Genomic DNA, 23,013 nt, shown 5'->3' with positions numbered 1-23,013 from the left:
GACTCTTGGTTTCAGCTGAGGTCATGACCTCATGGCTCGTGGGGTCGAGCCCTAGTCTGGCTCCATGCTGATGGCATGGAGCCTGCTTGGGATTTTCTCTCTCCCTCTCTCTCTCTGCCCCTCCCCCGCTCATGCTTTCTCCCCTCCCCCCCTCAAAATAAATAAACTTAATTTAAAACATGAAAATAATTCATGAGTTCAAAAATATTAGTGTTTCAATCCATTCCAGTTCTTACTGATACTAAAATCATCTCACTTTTGACTAGTGGGAGCCCCTCTATGTTGGCTCCTGAATTTTTTTATGTGATTCACCTGCTTTGACAGCTTTCCTGCTTTTTACATGTTAAGGTATTCTAGGCTAGTGATTCTCAAAGTGTGATCTGAGGCTGCCTGGGGGTTCCTGAGACCCTATAAAGGGGTCCGTGAAGCCAAAACAATTTTCATAATAGGACTAAGATATTATTTACCTCTTTTACTCTCATTTTCTCACATGTGTATACTGGAGTTTTCTAGAGACCACTGGTTGACTATGGAAATGTGTGTGTATATTTTTGTGTTTTCTAGAATTTTCTAAGATAAGCTCTTTGGAGTCTTCAATAATTTCTTAAAATATAAAGGGGTCCTAGGATCAGAAAACTTAAGAACTATTGTTCTAGGATCCTCTTTACATTTCTTACCACGTTCACAGACTCACTGGTGCCCTTATAAATTAGCTTCCTTTTTTTTTTCAGCTTTATTTTTATGTGTGAGTGATCTGCCCCAAGTAGCAAAACCAGAATTTGAATGTAGATGTTTATGCAGTATTTCCGTCCATAAAATAGAATCACTGCTGTCCAAAAATTTATGATTAATTAATGCTTAGAAGCTGTAAACACTGCATGCTATGCTAGACGTGTGCATTTTAGGGGCCACCAAGTAAAATTAGCTGTTCTTTTTCTCAAGTGGAATGGCCCTCCAAAAGGGAAAAACAGATGTTGAGACAGGATGAGTGGTTGCTATAGCTCCATGGTATAATGAGAAACAATGCATTGAATAGTTGTTTTTCTGGTCACAGTAGGGAAATTCAAGATGCAGCAGTAACACATTAGAGTGTTAACTTTTGAAGATTTCAGCCATCCGGAGAAAAGCCTGCTTGGCATGTGGAATTCAGTAGTTCATGCGTTTCCCACTTATTTCTGAACCCAAGATCCAAATGACTGCTTGACCATGTAGCTCAGAAATACTTTTTCATCTTGCAGTTAATTGAACCAAATCCTGCAAGAAAGTATCTTGCAGTTTTCAAAGCTGAATAATAGTGCCTTAAGCCTGGGATTCTCATTTTCCCCTCACTGAATAGTATACATATATCTAAAAGATGGTTACTTGAAACCACTGGATTTCATGGTTCTTGGTCCTCAGGGGGATCTTTATTTTGTTTCACTCTGTTGAGCTGAACTTGGTAACTTGTCCTTTGTTCACCATTGCCAATAACTGTAGCTTCTCTTCAGTACTGAACATTATAACTCACTTCCCAGGCACATGGAAGAATTTCCACCAGAAGAAAAAGACATGTGCTTTCAAACCAAATGGGCTTGGCTTTCTGAAATTAGCAGCCTTACGTAATGGACTTGAGTATTTACAAATGTAAGAAACACCTGACAACCTCAGGTGCCATCTGGAAAAGTGTCATCATATAGGAAGCTTGGATCAGAGCCCACATCACCATTCAGGTGCTTCATAATTACTTTGTGGTTCAGTGTGGGAGTGAGGCAAAGAATATGTCAAGGGTTTCAGAGCTCTTAGTAAAAGATAGATATCTTTGTCAGAGTAGATATTAAATACTAAATAAGTCTGCGTTTATGAGCAAATTTATTTTTCACTGGAGCCTTGTTCTTTTTCTCAACATTAAGTGTGTCACAGTGAAATGATTTAAATATGTGCTTCAGGTGACTTGTTGCATTTAGATTTATGTATTTGGAAAGTCAGATGCCTGGGCTTTTCTAGCAAGCCAGCTCATGTTTTAGAATACATGGAAGTCAGTATGGAGTGGAAGGGTAGTCTTTCATGAGGATGTCACTACAGTTGGTCTTGTCGAATTTTATCTTCTTTTGTGTCACTGACCAAACCGCAAAAAAAAAAAAAAAAAAAAAAAAAAGTTTCATATTAAATTCACTAAACAGACCGACTATGTGTGGAAAGCATGCAGTGTATAATGATGTGAGCCTTGAACTTATGGCTGGGGAATGCCAGGAATCTGGGGTTCTGGTGTCACTGAGGAAAATGACCCCGCCTCTGTGTGCCTTGGCTTCCTGTTGAGAAAGTTCTGCTCTTCATAAGAGCTCTGAAGGACTAGGAGGAAGGTGCTTTATGTGTGGAGTTTTCCATAAAATGCAGTCCTAACTGAAAGGCTGGGTTAAAGGTAGGTCAATGCTTTATAAAAACATCTTTTATGTATATGTGAACTATTTATTAGTTTATGTCTCACCTATTTATTTACTTAGGTATGAAGTCGCCCCAGGCAATTTGAATTCTAATTTAAAATTCAGGTTTTGTTCACTTAATTCCCTTCTTTTTCTTAAGGGCAAAGAATATAAAGGCCTGGGAAATAGAAATTGGAATTGATTTTAATTGCCTGAATAAGTTTACCAGAAAAAAAGTTTTATCAAAGTGAAAATGAGGTCCAGATTATTTTTGTTCTTCCTCTGTATCTAATAGCAGGCAATTTTGGAGTATTCCATAAATCTCTTAAAAGTCTAAGTGAGAGTATCCATCACGAAGTGAGCCATGACTTAACAACTCTTTGTGACAATTGCCTTGGATAAAAATCTCTGTGATGAGAACTCACAATTCCAGGAATACATTTGGAGGTGGAATCAATTACATAGATGATTCCCAAAAGGATATGAAGCTATTTTAGAATATCTCAGAAACTCTGAAAGCCTCTTCCCAGCTTTGCCAAATCTCAGTGAGCCACTGCTGGGAGCAGTTGTGTTTTGTTCCTTTCAGAATTACTACCCAGCTGAAGTTAGGCTGCTGTGGAGATTGGGAACAATAGCCTGTTAGAATAGCCTTTCTCTTTGGAGAGTGCCGCTCTTTCTAGAAAAGATAAATTACGGCATTGCATGATTTGTAGTTCATACAGTAGCAGTCACTACTACGTGGTTTAGAACCATGACACGTACAAATTTCTGGTAGTTTACTTTAGTTCTAAATGGAAAGGATTTGTGTGTGTGTGTGTGTGTGTGTGTGTGATATTTTGCCTGAAGAAGCTACAAATGGGTGCTTTGGAGTCTAGGAACATTTTCCACTGAAAATGTACACTGCTTAGCTGAGGGTCAGAGCCAAGTGGGAGTGAGTTCTGAAGGAACAAGCACAATGTGACCATACTCTCTTCCTCAGTTGGTGGGAGTGGACATGTTGGGTCTCTGCTTCACTAAGGGAGGAGAGCTTTTCTCTGCGTTTAAATATGCTACACGATACTGTGGAACCTGACTTAGGTCTGGGGACTTAGGTCTGGGAAAGAAGTATGTTTTGATTATTTATTATATAGTTTAGTGTAATCTGTATGATTCTTCTCTCACTTTTACTTTGAGAGACAAGTAGGAAAATGGAAAAGCAAAGAACTCAGGTGGTCTGCAAATGAGAGCAAGAGAAAAACATCTCTAGGAAATCAAATAAGATCTGAAGATGTATGTTGAAGTTTTCAGAACTTCAAATACTAAAACCCAGGGATCAAGAATTCTCCACTTATAGAACGACTTTGAAATTTTATTTTTTCATTGCTGCCTGCCTTCACTTGATATGTTGTAAAATTTTATAGTTGTGTGAAGTTATTCAAAATCAAAACAAAATAAGTTAAGTAGAAATGATCTTAGCTATCATCCAGCCCATCTGTCGTATGCTGCTGATGAAGCCAGTAACTTGCTGTGAAAGTTTTTAGTCTCAGAACTTTCCATGCCCAGCTCTGGCTTTAATGCATAATACATACTGGCTGGCTAGTGGGCTGACTGGAGTAATACTTACTAAAAACCAACCAACCAACCAACCAAAAAACCTTGAAGCAAACCCTGTGGCCAGAGTACATTTGAAGAAAGTCTTGGTGGAAAGGTCGAGAAGTATGATGGAAAGTGTTTGAATGGCTCTTTGGGGATTTAAAAACTTTGCCATTCTTCCATGAGTTGTTAAATCCTAATGTCTACTATTCCAGAAACTTCTTATGTGTAAATGTTCTGTATGTATAAAAACTTTTGTTGTGTAAAATATCTTTTTGTGACACATTCTCAAGCTTGTAGTATCTTTTACCATTACTTTGGGAGTACTGTTTAATTACTATTTGAGAATCAACAGAAGAATGAATGAATGAGATCATTATTGCCATTTAGAGACTGTTCTCCATATGCCAAAAATTAAAAAAAAAACATGGATTTTAAAGTTCCATCAAACAGTAGCTTAGCAAATCAGTGACATTTCAATGGTTTATTTTAGCTTTCCACTTACTTGTATTAATGTCTTTCAATAGAATTTTAAACACTTTTTCTTATATTAGTTACATATCACATGTATTTATATGATATATAGTCATATACTATATAATTGTTATATAGTATATATTATTAAAGTGGTTTTCTATTCTGTGTATTATTAATTATTATTGAGGAATAATTGACATTAACATTATATTAGTTTCAGGTGTACAACATAATGATTGGGTATTTTTATATATTACACAGTGATCACCACAGTAAGTCTAATTGACATTCATCACCATACATAGTTACAAAATTTTTTTTCTTGTGATGAGAATTTTTAAGATTAACCCTTTTAGCAACTTTCAAATATGTAATACAGTATTATTAACTGTAGTCACCATGCTGTACATTACAACCCTGTGACCTACTTATTTTATAACTGCAAGTTCTACCCTTTGACCTTCTTCACTCATTTTGCTTCTCCCCATCCCCATGGATGTGTCTATGAGCTGTATCTATGAGCTTGATGTTTTTTGTTTGTTTGGTTTTGTTTGTTTAATTTTTTAAAGTTTCTTTTTATTTATTTTGAGAGAAAGATAGCAAATTGAGGAGGGGCAGAGAGAGAGAGGGAGAGAGAATCCCAAACAGGCTCTATGTTGTCAGCACAGAACCCAACGTGGGGCTCGAACTCACAAACCGTGAGGTCATGACCTGAGCCAAAATCAAGAGTTGGACACTTAGCCAACTGAGCCACCCAGCTGCCCCCTGTTTGGTTGTTTCCTTGTTCAGATTTCACATATAAGTGAGATCATATGGTGTTTGTCTTTATCTGTTTGTTTCACTTAGCATAATTCCCTCAAGGTCCATTCGTGTTGTCACAAATGGCAAGATTTTTTTCTTTTTGTGGCTTAATAGTATATCATTGTATATTTTCTTTATTAATGTATCTACTGATGAACACTTAATCAAAAAAATTGTAAATAATCAAAAAAAATTTTTTTAATGTTTATTTATTTTTGAGAAAGAGAGAGAGAAAGAGAGAGAGAGACAGAGTGCGAGCAGGGCAGGGGCAGAGAGAGAAGGAGACAGCATGCTCCAGGCTCTGAGCTGCCGGTACAGAGCCCAATGCAGGGCTCGAACCGACGAAGTGTGAGATCATGACCTGAGCCGAAGTCGGATGCTCAACCGACTGAACCACCCATGCGCCCCTATTGTAAATAATTTTGACTATTTTTTTTAAATATAATTTATTGTCAAGTTGGCTAACATACAGTGTATACAGTGTGCTCTCGGTTTTGGGGATAGATTCCTGTGATTCATCGCTTACATACAATACCCAGTGCTCCTCTCAACAGGTGCCCTTCTCAGTGCCCATCACCCATTTTCCCTTCTCCCTTGCCCCCCCCCCCCCCCACATCAACCCTTGGTTTGTTCTCTGTATTTAACTGTGTCTTATAGTTTGTCTCCCTCCCTCTCTGTAACTATTTTTTTCCCCTTCTCTTCCCCCATGGTCTTCTGTTAAGTTTCTCAAGTTCTAAATATGAGTGAAAACATATGATATCTGTCTTTCTCTGACTGACTTATTTCACTTAGCATAATATCCTCCAGTTCTATCCACATTGCTGCAAATGGCAGGATTTCATTCTTTCTCATTGCCAAGTAGTAAGTATTCCATTGTATATATAAACCACATCTTCTTTATCCATTGATCAGTTGATGGACATTTAGGCTCTTTCCATAATTTGGCTATTGTTGATAGTGCTGCTATAAACATTGGGATACATGTGCCCCTATGAACCATCACGCCTGTATCCTTTGGATAAATTCCTAGTAGTGCTATTGCTGGGTCACAGGGTAGTTCTATTTTTAACTTTTTGAGGAACCTCCATACTGTTTTCCAGAGCGGCTGCAAGAGTTTGCATCCCCACCAACAGTACGAGAGGGTTCCCATTTCTCCACATCCTTGCCAGCATCTGTTGTTTCCTGAACTGTTCATTTCAGCCACTCTGACCGGTGTGAGGTGGTATCTCAGTGTAGCTTTGATTTTTATTTCTCTGGTGATGAATGATGTTGAGCATCTTTTCATGTGTCTGCTGGCCATCTGGATGTCTTCTTTGGAGAAGTGGCTATTCTGCCCATTTCTTCACTGGATTATTTGTTTTTTAGGTGTTGTGTTTGGTAAGTCCTTTGTAGATTTTGGATATTAACCCTTTATCTGCTATGTCATTTGCAGATATCTTTTCCCATTCTGTTGGTTGCCTTTAAGTTTTGTTGATTGTTTCCTTTGCAGTGCAGAAGCTTTTTATCTTGATGAGGTCCCAATAGTTCACTTTTGCTTTTAATTCCCTTGCCTTTTTATGAAGGAAATTGAAGAAGACACAAAGAAATGGAAAAACATTCCATGCTCATGGATTGGAAGAATAAATGTTGTGAAAATGTCAATACTGCCCAAAGCAGTCTACACATTCAATGCAATCCCAATCCAAATTGCACCAGCATTCTTCTCAAAGCTAGAACAAACAATCCTAAAATTTGTATGGAACCACAAAAGACCCCAAATAGCCAAAGTAATGTTGAAAAAGAAAACCAAAGTGGGAGGCATCACATCCCAGACTTTAGCTTCTACTACAAAGCTGTAATCATCAAGACAGTATGGTATTGGCACAAAAACAGACACATAGACCAATGGAATAGAATAGAGACCCCAGAACTGGACCCACAAATGTATGGCCAACTAATCTTTGACAAAGCAAGAAAGAGTATCCAATGGAAAAAAGATAGTCTCTTTAGCAAATGGTGCTGAGAGAACTGGACAGCAACATGCAGAAGAATGAAATTAGATCACTTTCTTACGCCATATGCAAAAATAAACTCAGAATGACTGAAAGACCTAAATTGTGAGACAGGAAACCATCAAAACCCTAGAGGAGAAAGTTTTGACTATTTAAAACATTGGGGTGAACATATCTTTTTGAGTTAGTGTTTTCATTTTCTTCAGGTATGCCCAGAAGTGGAATTGCTAGATCATATGGTAGTTCGAGGTTTGGTTTTTTTTTTTGTTTTGTTTTTTTTTTTTAATTTTTTTTTCAACGTTTTTATTTATTTTTGGGACAGAGAGAGACAGAGCATGAACGGGGGAGGGGCAGAGAGAGAGGGAGACACAGAATCGGAAACAGGCTCCAGGCTCCGAGCCATCAGCCCAGAGCCCGACGCGGGGCTCGAACTCACGGACCGTGAGATCGTGACCTGGCTGAAGTCGGACGCTTAACCGACTGCGCCACCCAGGCGCCCCTGGTAGTTCGAGTTTTAATTTCTTGAGGAATCTCCATATTGTTTTCTGTAACAATCGGTGATTTCCTAACAATGTAAAGTAATGTGTCTCATCACAAAGCTGAGAATTTTAATTTGAGCCATTTTTTTTCTTTTTAAATGAATTGTGGCTATTTCCCATAGGGAGAGTTGGGTCTAGGGTCTGATTGTTTTGTTCACGTGGGGCTCAGGCAAATTTGTTTCTGTAACCAGGAATTTCCCATTCCCTGTCTGGCTTCATGTCTTGGGTGCTGGTTCTGGCTCCATGGACAAGACTCTGGAGTAGAGAGGGAGCCAGGCCTGCAGATGTGGTTCTTGTTTGGTGAAAGGCTGCCAAAGGTGAGTCCAACCCTGAAGATTCCTTTCTCATTTTCCTTGGGGACTTAAGATGACATGACTATTACTTGAGTTTCTAGAAGTCCTGCTCTATGACATAAAAAGTGGCTTATCTGTGAGACCTTGTTTTTGAGATGTTCTGACTATTTAAAAAAGAATGTGAATATTCTGAAGCATTGCAGGGCTAATTTGTTTTGCAGCTAATATCTTTAGGTTTAGAGGAAAGAATCCCAGTATCTTCTTCATTTCATCCCTTCCCTCCACAGATGTCAAGTGAGCACTTCTCACATAGCAGGCCCTATGTGGTGTGCTAGACAACTTGAGCATAGTTCCCTGCCCTCACAGGGCTTCCAGTGGAGGAGACAGGCACACACAGAAGTTAAATCTGTCAGATGGTGATAGGATCTATGAAGGAAGTTAAAACAGGGATGGGGGACAGGAAGTGTGCGAAGGGGTGAGGGATCCATATTAGGACCTAGGGTCCTGTGCTACTTATGGTGACTATTGGGGCCCATAGGCATGAAATAGCACAGTCATTTATACATTGTGGCTTATCGTGCTGTCATGGTCACTGCCAGCATTGTCACTGTCACAGCCAGAATGTACCTACCCACACCTATTAGCCAGGGTGTGTACAGAATGAGTCAGACAGCTGAGTGTCCTTCTGTGGACACATGCAGAGGAATTATTAATGACAAAACCATAAAATGACTGTATTCATTCAGCAAATGTTTACTGAATGATGTATATACAAGGCATTGTGGAGGGCAGTAAGACCCATCACCTGTACCTTTCCAGAAGAGCATATAATCTAGCATAATTGTGTGTGCTAGGTCATTTACACGTTGATGATGTAACATTTGAGGTGAACTGTGAAAGGTCCACAGCATGTGCTGGTTTGTCACTTTGCTGAGGCATGGTTTTCTGTCAGGTCTTCCGGGAGGCGGGTGTGGTGTACTAGCCAGGAGTGTGTTAGGCGAGTGCACTGTGTCCACATTCCAGCAGAGTGTAGTTTCTACCCATTGATCAATGTGTAAAATGCCTCTGAAGTGAAATATGCTTTCTTCGTGAAGGATCGCTCTCAGAAGGAAGCCAGTTTCAGGTGCTGGTGTTCGACATGATGGTTCTTAGCCAGAAAATGGAATCATTTAGGGTCTCAAGGACCTACTTAGCATTTTCCAACCTTTCTGAGGAATTCACATGCTGCGCTTGTCATCTTGGAGATGAACCCCGTATGAGCCTACTATTTGGGTGAATCCTGATAAGGGGCCTAATTGGAAGTGTGGACATGGGAGAGGTTATCTCCTTTGTCTGGAGGTGACTATCTTGGAGGAAGCTACTTCAGGAGCTGCTTCATCTGGGCCTTAATATCAGGTTCTTTCCTTTCCTTTAGAAAGGAAGGATCAGGCATCTTTATGTAAAAATCCCGGCCATTTATTATATAGATGGGATCAAAAGTTTACTGTGTAAAAATATGTATACTACTACATAGAAAGTATGTGTGTGTGTACACATATATAAAATACTATATAAAAACATATATATAGTACTATATAGAAACATCCATGGTAAAATCTTGGATTGTGAGTAACTTGTTCTGTGAGTGTTCTGCAAGACAAGCAAACATTATATACAAGTGCTTTGGATTATAATGTTTCTGGAATGCATTATGCTTACAAACCAAGGTTTTACTGTATATAATACACAGTAAAGAGAAAGCTTGGAAGAGGAAGGAAAAGCCACAAAATACAGTAGCAGAGGCTGTTGGCCACCCACCAGAACCCACGATTTCTTTTTCCCGAGTCCACAGTGAGAATACATCTTCCAGCCTCCCTTGCACTTGTGTGCAGCCATCTGACTGAATTCCAGCCAGTAGAACGACCATGATGCAGATGGCAGAGCCCATCAGCCTCAATCCGTGTTTCAGCGTGAGGAAGATGAACGCCTCATCCTTCTCCATCATGGAAGCCAGATACAAAGTTCTGAGGTGTTAGCACCATTATACATTTTTGGGTCTATTTCAGCAGGAAGTGGTCTTCCCTAACTAATCCCAGCACTCTGTGTGGTAAATGAGAGAGGCAAAGACTCCAGGTTCAGTGTCTAGATCTTACTTCCCTGGGGATACTGGACCCAGTTGTTTCACGCAAATGGCAGAATCCACACTCTTGGAGGAGGGTTGTTATTGTGCTTGTAGGTTCCTGCTGTGCATTTATTACTGCACCTGCTGCTCCTTGCTGTACCCACAACAGCTCAGGGCAGCGTCCAGGGAATGCTAGGTAATCCCTGATTTTTCTTCTTCCTTTCTTCTTCTCAAATATTTTAGTGCCTGCCTTGTGCTAGGTGCTACTGGGGATACCTAGAAATGAAAGAAGCATAAACTGTAACCTCAGAGAGCTAACAAGTCTAGCTGCCCAGACTGTTTCAAACGGGGCTGTCAGCTGGAGGTAACAAAAAATCCAAGAGGAATTGTTTAAACAATAAGTGATTTTTTCAAGAGCTGAGAGGTACATAGACTTTAAGTGTTGTTCCTCTATGATTCTTTTTTTTTTTTCTTAATTCAAGTTAGTTAGCATACAGTGTAGTATTGGTTTCAGGAGTAGAATTTAGTGATTCATCCCTTACATACAACACGCAGTGAATCCAATAGGATTGATCCCTGAAATTTACTTTAAGTAGTCAACCGCAAAAGTCCAGTGAACCATCCACCTAGAATTGCCTTCCTCTCTCCTCATGTCTTTAATTCTAATATGGAACAGTTAGCAGGTGTTGCAGATTGCCCAGAGCAAGTTACTGGATGCCTTTTTCCCCTTGAATTCCGTTGAGCTGGGCCCACAGTGGAAGAATCGAAGTAGTTACTTTACTGAGTATTTCGAATGGTAGTGAGATGAGGAGATTAGTGTCTGTAACCCGAGAAAATCCTGTTCAACTGTACTTTAGTTTCAGCAGATTCAATAGCTCCCTTCATCTAGCCTAGCACTGCATTTCAAGCTGGAATTTGAAGATCAGCTGCTTTCTTCCTCTTTAGCTGATCATCAGTCTCCCTTTTCGATTTGCTCTGTTACTCTCTTTTGTCCTTGTTACTGTCTTCCTTCTGAGATGGTCTACTCCTTAGATGTAGGTACCACACTTCGGTTATCTTTGTATTCTTTTCCCTAGTCTCTTACCCAAGAGCATAGCACAGTGCTTTATATATTATGTATGTCTCAATAAATGTTTAATTTATTTCATTGTTTTTATTAATGAATTGATTAGTTAGATTTCTTGCATTGGAAGAACTTCTTGAACTAGCTTCGTGCTTGGTGAATAGCTCTTCCCATGGCTAACATCACTTCCTGATGCCATTGTATTGCTATCAATTCTTGTGATGTTTCATCTTGCTGAACTTAGTGACACTGGCCTGGCCTTAGCCAGTAACAGGACTCATCCAGCGTGAGGTTTAAAAAAGGGAAAGTGGTGGCATGGTAAATGTTTACTGTGTGAGTATAGTAGGCTGTGTCTTGTACTTGTAGGGCTCATGTCTGGTGGATGACACTGAACCACATTCCTATGATTTCTTGGCAACAGAGTCATCTCATGTGATATGTACTCTATTGCTCAGTTTAATAAGAGAATGACAGATTAATCTTGTTCTGCCTGGTGGCTAGGTTTATATCTTAGGTCTTATTTGACTCACTGTAGGTTCTAGAAATTCTTTGTAAAGAGACTCACACACATCCGTAGCTAGGCTTATTTCTCCTTATAAAATTACCACTGAAATCTTTCCCTCTGGGATTTGTCATATTCCATTGTAAAAGCACCTTTCTAAAAAATTTTTTTAACGTCTATTTTTGAGAGAGACAGAGTGTGAGTGGGGGAGGGGCAGAGAGAGAGACAGAGACAGAGTCCAAAGCTGAGCTGTCAGCACAGAGCCTGACGCAGGGCTTGAACCCAGGAACTGAGATCATAACCTGAGCCTAAGCCGGACGCTCAACCAACTGAGAATGCCAGGTGCCCCTAGAGAATCCCGAGCAGGCTCCACACTGACAGTGCAGAGCCCGATGCGGGACTCAAACTCACGAACCATGAGATCGCAACCTGAGCCATAGTCGGATGCTTAACCAACTGAGCAAACCAGGAACCCCCAAAAGCACATGTTAATAGTTGCAACAGAACAGAAAGGTGACTTAACAGGATTTAGGACACTACAGGCCAGGAAAGAAGGTGCTTTACAGGAAGAGTGCTCCACTCTTCTTTGTGATTAGGGGCACATCTATTCCTTTGATCAGCAGGAATTATGGGAATTATGGGATTATGTCGGTGTTTCCTTCATTTTTAGAGTTAACGCCTGGTCTTCCCCATCCCCACCACCTGAGAGGTGACTTTGAAAGAAGCTGGCTGGTGCTTTTCTCTGATCTTGCTCTTCTCACCTCTTTTGTCAGTTCATGAATCTTTTGTCAGAAGATCATCTCCACATCTCTGGTTATTTGGCTTTCACACTTAAGAATCTATGATATGAATATTTCCATGCTGACTTACTTGTTTTTTAAGTTTGATTGCCTTTGTGAAGACAGGGGAACTGTTGTTTCTTTAACAGGACTTAGAAAACTGGAAGAACTCAACTGTGTAGAATTTCCTGTCATAAGTTAACCTTAAAAAGTTTTTAAGTATTTATGCTGGAAATGTGGAGCTTATTATCTTCTCCCAAAGTAATCTGTGATCATTAACAGTGAAGGAGTTAAATTTTCCTGCATCTCCATTCATTGGACTAAATTACATTATAGTGGCCTAAAAGTATTGGCCCAGTTTCATCTGGTTCCAGGAAATAGTTTTAGAGAATATCCTCACCAAGTATCGATAATTTGGGTTCCAAGAAAAGCAACTAGTTTGTAATCTGAATAGTTTAGTGGTCTCTGTAACCTTGACTGGTGTCGTGAGCCCACCTTTCATAGTGGCTTAAGTGATGTTGTTGCAAGTGGTAGCCTGGGAAAATAACTAGTGACTCTGTGTACATTTTAGACCCAAGACCTAGCAGAAGGCGCATCTTTGAAGAGGGAATAATGATGAATACATTCAAGAAGACATTTGATTGTGGTAGATAATGCTACCTTCTGCCTGAAGTGTAGTCACTGTGGTGGAAAAATACCATAAATCATTATTCTAAAGGCCTACTTCCCTCACTTCTTGTCAACTGATGCAACATGTGCCACATTCAACATAAAATTATAAGGAATGCCAAAAGGCAAGAAAAAGCACAGTCTGGAGAAACAAAGTAACAAGCAAAAACCAGACTCTGATATAACAGAGATGGTGTAATTATCAGGCAAGGAATTTAAAAGAAGTATGATATGTGAAGGGCTCTAATGGAAAAAGTTTAAAACCTGCAAGAACAGATGGGCAATGTTAACAGAGAGATTGGAACTCTACGAATCAAAAGGGAATGCTAGAAATCAAAAACATAGTAAGAGAAATGAAGGATGCCTTTGATGGACTCACGAATAGACTTGACACTGCCAAAGCAGGAATCCTTGCACTTGAAGCTCAATCAGTAGAAACTTGCCAAACTGAAATGCAAAGAGAAAAAATAATTAAACTAAACAGAGCATCCAAAGTCTGTGGGACAATATACAAAATTGTAGCATATGTGCAGTTGGAATGCCAGAAGGAGAAGAGAGAAGGGAAAAGAAATATTTGAAATAATAATGGTTGAAAACTCTGCAAAACCAATGACTAACACCAAACCACAGATCCAGGAGACTCAGTGATAAATACCTGAGCGTTTTTTTTTTTTTTCCCTGACACCAAATATGTGATTTTTTTTTTCACACCAATTCTCTAGTTCTCTGATAGCAACTGAGTGTCCACCAATTCAGTTCAATTCTGACACCAGTTCCTGGAGTTAACTTAGACCCCACAGGTTAAGTGCTCAGTCCCACAAGACTGTCCCCACTTCAGATGGCAGCCACAAATAGGGTGCTCAGGCTACCCACGTTTCTGCCCAGCCAGCTACAGATTTGGAGAGTCCCATGACTCCTCTCCCCTAGGCTGTTCACAGAACTCAAGAAAGTACTTTACTTACAATTACCACTTTATTATAAAGGATACAACTCAGGCTTGACAAGATGGAAGAGATGCACAGGGCAAGGTGTGCAGATGAGTCCAGGATACCTACCACAAAACTCGCATGCCCTCTCCAGGAGCACCACCCTCCCAGCACCTCCACCTGGTCACCAACCTGGAAGTTTTCTGAATCCCATTGTTTAGGAGCTTTTATGGGGATTTCATTGCATAGGCATGATTGACTAAATCATTGGCCATTGGTGATTCACGTCAGTCTTTAACCCTTCTCATCCTTGGGGGTGAGGGAGTAGAGTGCTGAAAGTTCCAATCCTCTGATCATGCCTTGGTCTTTCTGGCAACCATCCCAAATCCTAAACCTTTGTAGGGGTCCACAGGAGTTACCTCATTAGCATAAGCTCAGGTGGTGTTGAAAGAGGCTTGTTATGAATAACAAGACACTGCTATAACTCAGGAAATTCCCAGAGTTTTTGGAGTTCTGGGCTAGGAACCTGGGACAGAGACCAAATAAGTATTTCCCATTTTACCACAGTACTCTGCCTACCACCCCAAACCACAGTTGGGCCTATCTTACTCATAGTGCAGAAAAACAAAGAAAAAGAAGATCATGAGAGAAGTCAGAAGAGAAGAACACCTTACCTTTCGAGGAACAAGTAAAACAATTACAGTGGCTTGCTCACCAGGATCCATGCAGGCAAGATGAGAATGGCATGAAATCTTTAGTTTGTTGAGAGAAAAGAACTTTCTCATTATAACCAACAATATTTACTGAGTATCTGTGCTATCATCTGGTATATAAAAAGACTAAAACACAAATGCTGCCCTGAAGGAGCTCACAAGTGGGCTAAGAGAGAAGCAAATGGGATGTACAAGATATGGTATTTAGTGGGTAAGAATAAGATGTTATAGCAATCCAAAGGGATTAGATAGGTAAGGTGGAGTGCTCCAAGGAGGTGACATTTTAGATTCCAGAATGCCTCCTTTCTCCATGTCCTACCATTTACCCAACAGGACTCCAGATTGTAGCCGAAAGACACACACAGACACTGTCCAGGAGCAGGACCTGGGAGAGCCCAAAGGCAAGAGGGGAGGCAAAAGCAGCACACTAGAGGAATCTGTAGCCTCTGGTACAGCTGGCACAGCTACAGCAAGTCGTGAACAGAGCCCAACTCCCCATAGAGAGAATACCATTCTGTGAATGGATCTGCGAAGAGAACGGTGACTTAGGTGCTAGGACAAACATGCTACTGTGTTAGCTTGTTTTAGGCACAGGTTACAAATGTTTCTCTGCTTTTTAATCTCTGAAGACATCACCATACAAGCCTGATATAATTTCTTTAAAGTTTTGTTGAATATACTTATAAAAAAAATTTTTTTTTAGACCTCAGGATGGGTTAGGCCCTGGCGGTTTATGGTCCGTGATTTGGTAGCTATCAGGGAAGGATGTGAAGCTCTTTTTCTGTCTTGTAACAACAGACTACTTGAACGTCTCTCTCAGCATCTGCCTTTAATGATTAGATTCTTCTCAGCAAGGACTTAAGTGATTAATGGACTGGATAGAATGTAAGGAGACTTAAGTTCCCTGCCTTAGAATAAGTTACCACCAACACACGAGATGAATAAAGATTCACACACAAAGGACATTTTGATTGTATGATTTGGGGAGTTATTAATTACGAAAGTAATCACACCGCCTTTCATGTAATACATAACTTAAGTGGGTTCATGTTCACTGTGTAAGAACAAGGAGAATATATAACTGTGGTTAAAAGCATTTTTTGGTTTCTCCCAAAGGCAGTAATGTTATTGCCAGTTCTTGGAAGTGGCCAAAGATGAGCTTCTTATCTCTTGAATATTGAAGACAGTCATTTCAAGGATCATTCTTTGAATTTTTAGGTATGATAAAATAGTATTACTCCAAAATGTTTTCCAATAAAAAACAAAAACCATAAAAAGGCAACTGTTTTGAAGGCAGGGCTTGGATCTTAGCAATGTTTGCTTCATCAGTATCTGCCATGCCTGTAGTAGGCGTTTAATAAATTCAAATTTTTTAGGAAACAATCAGAAAAACTAAAAGGCAACTGACAGAATGGGAGAAGATATTTGCAAATGATGTATCAGATAAAGGGTTAGTATCCAAAATCTATAAAGAACTGATCAAACTCAACACCCAAAAAACAAATAATCCAGTGAAGAAATGGGCAAAAGACATGAATAGACACTTCTCCAAAGAAGACATCCAGATGGCCAAACGGCACATAAAAAAATGCTCAACATCACTCATCGTCAGGGAAATACACGTCAAAAACACCGTGAGATACCACCTTACACCTGTCAGAATGGCTAACATTAACAACTCAGACAACAACAAATGTTGGCGAGGATGCGGAGAAAGAAGATCTCTTTTGCATTGCTGGTGGGAATGCATGCTGGTGCAGCCACTCTGGAAAACAGTATGGAGGTTCCTCAAAAAAACTAAAAATAAAACTACCCTACAACCCAGCAATTGCACTACTAGGCATTTATCCACGAGATACAGGTGTGCTATTTTGATGGGACACATGCACCCCCATGTTTATAGCAGCACTCTCAACAATAGCCAAAGTATGGAAAGAGCCCAAATGTCCATCAATGGATGAATGGATGAAGAAAAGGTGGTATATATATACAATGGAGTATTACTCGGCAATCAAAAAGAATGAAATTTTGCCATTTGCAACTACATGGATGGAACTGGAGGGTGTTATGCTAAGTGAAATTAGTCATAGACAAAAATCATATGACTTCACTTATGAGGACGTTAAAAGGCAAAACAGATGAACATAAGGGAAGGGAAACAAAAATAATATAAAAACAGGGAGGGGGACAAAACAGAAGAGACTCATAAATATGGAGAACAAACAGAGTTACTGGAGGGGGTGTGGGAAGGGAGATGGGCTAAATGGATAAGGAGCACTAAGGAATCTACTCCTGAAACCATTGGTTACACTATATGCTAACTAAATTGTATGTAAATTTTTAAAAATAAAAAATAAAATTTAAAAAATAATAAAATTGGGGCACCTGGATGGCTCAGTTGGTTAAGCATCCGACTTCAGCTCAGGTCATGATCTCATGGTTTGTGAGTTCAAGCCCCACGTTGGGCTCTATGCTGACAGCTCAGAGCCTGGAGCCTGCTTCAAATTCTGTGTCTCCTCCTCTCTCTGCCCCTCCCCTGCTCATGCTCTGTCTCTCTCTCTGTCTCTCAATAATAATAAGTAAACATTAAAAATTAAAATAAAATAAAATAAATTCAAATTGTTTGGTACAATTATGTGAGTACTGACAGCCCAGGATAGCCAAGCTTTGTTTATTCATAGAGTTCTATCAGGAAGTCATGGTCTCTACCCAAGTAGCAGTTATTCTTCACTAACAACTTGATTGAAAGAACTTTTGTTTTTCCTCTTAGATTAACTTGAGCTGAGACTTCTTACAGCTATCAAGAAACAATATGCTTTTTATTCCCAATATTCCTGTAATCTTGAGATCAACCACTAAAAAAAAACCACTTAGGAGTTCACTTCTCATCTCTAACTCATGCATTAGAAGATATTATTTTGACATTATTGAAAGAAATTCATTTTTGCTTAAAAGAACCTCCCCCACTTCCTTGACAATCTTATACAAGATGATCAGCCTCATTAATAACCTAAGATATGCACATTTTAATAACATGCCATTTTTCACTTATCAGATTGGCAAAGACTGCTAAGACTGATAACACCCAGTGTTAGACAGGAAAAAGGTAATCTCATACACTCAGGAGGATTAATTACCATTAGTACAAGACTGTGGAAGGATATTGCACATACCTATCAACATTGTAAATATGTAGCAGTTTCTAATAAATATTTGCACTGATGCACAATGGATGTCTGTTGCATTTTCTTATTGAAAAGTTGGAAGGAGTGTGACTATCCACCAATAGGACACTGGTCAGATGAGATGTATTTGTGTAAAGAAATATATCACATTCAACGTATTTTCAGGCAAAAAAAAAAAAAAAAAAAAGCTGTAGTACTTACAACATAATTGCAATTAATTATTTTTTTCTTTGAATTATATATGCATAGGAAAAAAGTCTAGAAGGTACAACATGCTGTCGATAGTTATCTCTAAAGGGTAGGTTGATACCCTTCTGTCTTCTACTCTATGCATTTTTATGCTGCTTTTGTAATTAAAAGAATTGTAACTATTGAAAAAATGCATGTGTAGCGTTTCTTGGGCATGGTGCAGTCTGGTACCATGGTACACTCTGAACTGGGGGTACAAAGATGCATGGTAATGAGATTTGATACTGATCTCAAGGAGTTTACGGTCTAGTCAGTGACCATGGGAAGACATTCATCCCATCATATCTTGTGGGTACTCTGATAGAAGCTGCAAAATCTTCAGCAGGATTAAGGGTTAGTGTGATCAAATGGGGAAAGAGAAATTGGGTATAGAAGAAAGGAAGCCATAGAGGGGGTTTGAGCTGAGTCGTGAAAGACTTGCTATTTGATCTGGAATTTGAGAGGCGATTAGATGGTAGAGGGAACCAGGAAGAGTAAAAGTGTGGGCGATGGTGGCAGGCGTGCATGTGGGAAGTACCAGGAGGTGTCCTGGAGGCCGCACGTAAGCACCTATAGAGGTGAGTGTTGTTATGGGGGAGAGGGTGATGACCATGCACACAGAGAAGAGGGGACAGGATTCCGGCCTGGGAGTCAGGAAATTCCTGCTTCTGCCACAGAGATGCTGTGAGAGTCTAGATAAAGTCATTCCCCTCTCCGGACCTCAGTTTCCTAATCTGTTCGTTGGCAGTGTTGGACTAGATCAGTGACCTCCTGTGCTTTTACTTTTTCCTCTCTTCAGATATAGAACCTTTTAGTCAAAGAAATTCTACTTTATGTTGGGAGCAAGCAGAGCAGATAAAAGCGGAACTGGTTTACCTGAGCTATTGTAGTTGGCAGGTGGGAGGTGATGATGAGGCTCCCCACCCGCCCACCCCGCATCCTCAGGCTTCAGTGGGGGCTCAGGGGGAGCACGAGTGCAAAACCCTGGCCTAGCAGAGCAGGAGAGCCCCTTTGGGTCTGAAGCCTTGATGACTGTGCCACTAAGCTATTTTGACGTCACCGCTTCCTTCACCCTTAGATTTGTTTCCATTTTGGCCTAATTTCTTCTTACCCCAAGTTCTGCGGCACATCCACGTTCAATGTAATTTCTCATTATACCCAAAGTACTTCTCTACTTTATGTCCATCTTCTTGCCATTTTCCTTCTCTCATATCTCTGATTCCTTATTGATTTTTTTTTTTCAATTTTCTTGAATTTGTGTGAACAGGTTGGCCTTTTCAGGACACGACGGAAATTATAATAGTTAACACTTACTGAGTGCCTACCGTGGAAGCTGTTTTAAACATTTGGCATAAATTATTTCATCCTCTTGACAGGTTTTAATTATGAGGCAGGTGTTAATGTCATTATTATTTTACATATGAGGAGACCAAGGCAGGCACAAAGAGGCAAATCATGTCATCAGGCCAAAGAGATACAGTCCTCAGAACTGTGACTCGAGCCTAGGTAAGCTGGCTCCAGAGCATTACCGCTTAACCATGGCCTAACCTTTTTTACTTTGACTTTTTTAGCTGACAATTCTCAGAAATGGTGTATTCCCATTCATTCAAGTGTCTTTGTGTACTCTGGGGCTGTCTCTGCTCCCTTTCTTTCCCCTTCTCCCCACACCCCCTGCCTTTTTTAAAAAAGTTTATTTATTTACCTTGAGAGAGAGAGAGAGAGAGAGAGTTGGGGGGGGGGGGTGCAGAGAGAAAGGGAGGGAGAGAGAATCCCAAACAGGCTCCGCATTGTCAGCATGGAGCCTGATGTGGGGCTCGAACTCAGAAACCCTGAGATCATGACCTAAGCTGAAGTCCTAAGTTGGATGCTTTTAACTGGCTGAGCCACCCAGGCACCCCTCCCTTTCCTTTTTGGAAAGAGAGAAGCAAGAAAGCCCTGTGTGATGCCAACAAGATAGTTAAGGTTTAACTGAAACTCACAAGAGAAGTGATTTGGGGATTCTTGTTTTAAATGGATTTCTTGGGATGTGAAGGGGGAAATGAAGCTGAGAGATTCAGGCAGAGCAAGTCCTGTTGCGTGATTACCAAGGAATTTGGTATGAGTCGGGAAGGCAAGGAGAAAAAGGGGTAGAGCTAGGCATTTGATCCATCAGCGAAGTCAAGAGATAGAACATCGTTCCTATTTTTTATGGTTACTTTACTACCTTGAAAAGCTAACCAACTTTAGAGAATGATCTCTTCTTTTTGTGTTGCCATGCAGTATTAACCATGTGCCAGGGTAGTCTGAATATAATTACCTAAAAACAAATAAGGAGGAATCTGTACCATTGTTGATTTGTGCTAAGTATATTGTTGTTACCAAGATATCAAGGAAATAAAGTAAATGAATAACCAAATTCTTAAGGACTAAAACCTTTGAACTGCAAAATGTTGCTGTGTTTACTCAGCAGAAATAAATCTACTCACTGGCTTAGAAGCATCGAAAAACATTAACCTAGAAGCTTTTGGCCAGTGTTTCATTTATTTTATAATAAATAAATTTTAAGTATAGAAGATATGTTTTCAGAAGTAAAATTCGCATAGATATGTTACTGCTACCCATAAAATTACAAAACTGTAGGAAAACTCAGCTATTTCTCTATTTGGAGTAGGAGTAAGAATGGGTCCCAAATATGGAAATACATGTCTAATTTATATAGTAAATCTATACATAGAGATCAATATTAAGATTTCTATCTCTTTGAAGCACTTTTCTTTCCACTTACTATGTTCTGAAAGTAATGTTCAGATTTATAGCATACATAGTTTAAAGCAGTTTCTCAAATCTGATGTGTGTGAGATTTTTGAAAGGAAAGCAATATAGTAAGTTTATTGGGATCTCAGTATACATTTTACTTTAGAACAGATGTTGGAAACAGGCTAGGCCTCTAAAAGGGGACAGTATGATCTGATAAACATCCAAGGGCATTTAGCTGCTCTAAGTTAGCTTTATCTAGGTGGTTGGCCTATGGATAAATCCCAAAGATAGAAATTATATTCCCAAGAAGCTTATTTTCCAAGAGCTGCTTGATAATTCAGATATCCCTAAAAGAAAAATAAATCTTTTTATCTATTTTGTTAGAGAGTCCGTGGAAGTTCAGGAAAATATTTTCTGTAAAATGTCTACAGTGACAGAAATTGCATCTAAAGGCCCAGTACAAAACCCTACCTTTTTTTAAGTAGCGTTTCCAGATCTCCCTAGTGGGAATGAATCTGTACTTTCTTGTTTGTGGATTTATTCACTCATTCAACAAACTATTATTGAACACCTACTGCACAAGATTAAAACTATGAGAAGTTAAGCATAGTGCTCGTCTTCCCAGAAGTCATGGTTTGGTAGAGAATACAGAGTAAATACTCAGAGTTAATAGTATCATTACTGCTATAATGGGTGCGTGTAGATCTGGGAAGACTTCTTAGAGAAAATGCTGTCTAAGCTCAGTAGAAGTTAACTGGGTAAACAGAGAAGATTAGGGGCATGTTATACAAAACAGAGAAAGAACCTTCTGAAGGCAGTGAAAGAGGCACAGTGGTTCTGAAATGGAAAGGAGTTCAGAATGGGTAGGGCTTGGAACATGAGGGAGGGAGGAAATAGTGGTCAGAAGAGAACCTACAGAGAGAAACGGTGGCTCTAGAACTCTGAGAACCTCTTCAAACCCACCCTCCTGATAGCCTTGGTGAGCCACTGAGGTGATGGCAGACATTCTATAAAAATCACAGTGGTTACTATGTATGGAATGTCCTGGAGGGAGGCATGAGGCCATCATCGTCCAAGGTCAAAATGATATGCAGCCCAATCCCATAAGACCACTTATAGGATTTATTTCTGGGAACCACTCCTGGTAGCAAGTTCTGTATCAGTCAGGGTTCATTCAGAAAATAGATATAATGCTAATATTTCAAATTGGACACACAGGTTCTGGGAGGGCTGAGTGGGTAGTAGAAGCAGAGGTCCTAGAGATTAGTAACTTCAGGAAGCAGCTGCCATCCCTAGGGCTGGGGGAACAAAAGAGAATGAGTGTGGCTAGCCAAACCTGGAAGCTCAGAGTAGAGATCCCCATAGAACTGCCAAGGAGGTGCGTGGGCCTCTGGGGAAGGATTGCCTATGGCTGGGGCTTCAGTCATCAAGAGGGGTTTGTGGCTTGTACACAGTGTACTAAAAGCATGGAGAACTAGCGCCGTCTGCTACTGCAGAGTCTGAAAAGAGCTGGAAAACAGGAAGAAGAGTTCTCCCCACCTCTGCCTTCCAGTCCCATGACGGTAGTTCTCACTGGCAGAATTTAACATGAAGCCAGTTGCAGGGGATTCTAGGATATGTGGTTTGCAGACTTCTAGCTCCAGCATCACAACAGAATACAAAAGGGTGGGCTTGGGCTGAGATGCAGCTGATAATTAATCTACCCCAGGCATTTTAGGAAAGGAACTCTAGCTTCACTGTAGGAAGTGGATTGGGGGCAGTCCTGGGTACTGGTTGATCAGTTCAGAGGTTGCTACCCAGACAGGAGGTGATAGCACTCTGACTTAGGGCAAGGACAAGAGAGAAGGGAAGTGAGTAGATGTGGAGAGATTTAGAACATAGAATTCAACAGAATTCGGTGAGGGATGAGGGGATAGATCAGAGGGAACAAGGAGGGGAGGGGTTCAGGAAAGAAGCTTGCATCTCACGTAGGCAGATGGATGGTGGTGCCGTTTACCGAGATAGGAATATAGGACTGAAACTGTTTAGGGGAAGATGAT

The 23,013-nt window shown here is 40.1% G+C and overlaps 1 protein-coding gene across 4 annotated transcripts in view; it reads left to right on the top strand.

The window, feature by feature from the left end:
- STXBP6 (syntaxin binding protein 6) overlaps positions 1 to 23,013 on the top strand; it is a 245,281-nt gene that overhangs the window by 35,484 nt on the left and 186,784 nt on the right. The window contains exons 1-2 of one of the 4 annotated variants that reach the window (XM_042942870.1): positions 1,869 to 2,398; positions 7,971 to 8,096. The exons of 2 other annotated variants lie outside the window; for them this stretch is intronic. The gene's annotated coding sequence lies outside the window, so the exon portion shown is untranslated. Of the gene's footprint in view, positions 1 to 1,868; positions 2,399 to 7,970; positions 8,097 to 23,013 lie in introns of those variants that run through there. One more of the 4 variants, XM_042942871.1, reaches the window with a different exon arrangement.

The sequence above is a fragment of the Panthera leo genome, chromosome B3, assembly GCF_018350215.1.
Source record: "Panthera leo isolate Ple1 chromosome B3, P.leo_Ple1_pat1.1, whole genome shotgun sequence".
NCBI lineage: Eukaryota > Metazoa > Chordata > Mammalia > Carnivora > Felidae > Panthera > Panthera leo.
The sequence above is the reverse complement of the archived record's forward strand: the minus strand, read 5'-3'. Positions and strand labels throughout refer to the sequence as shown.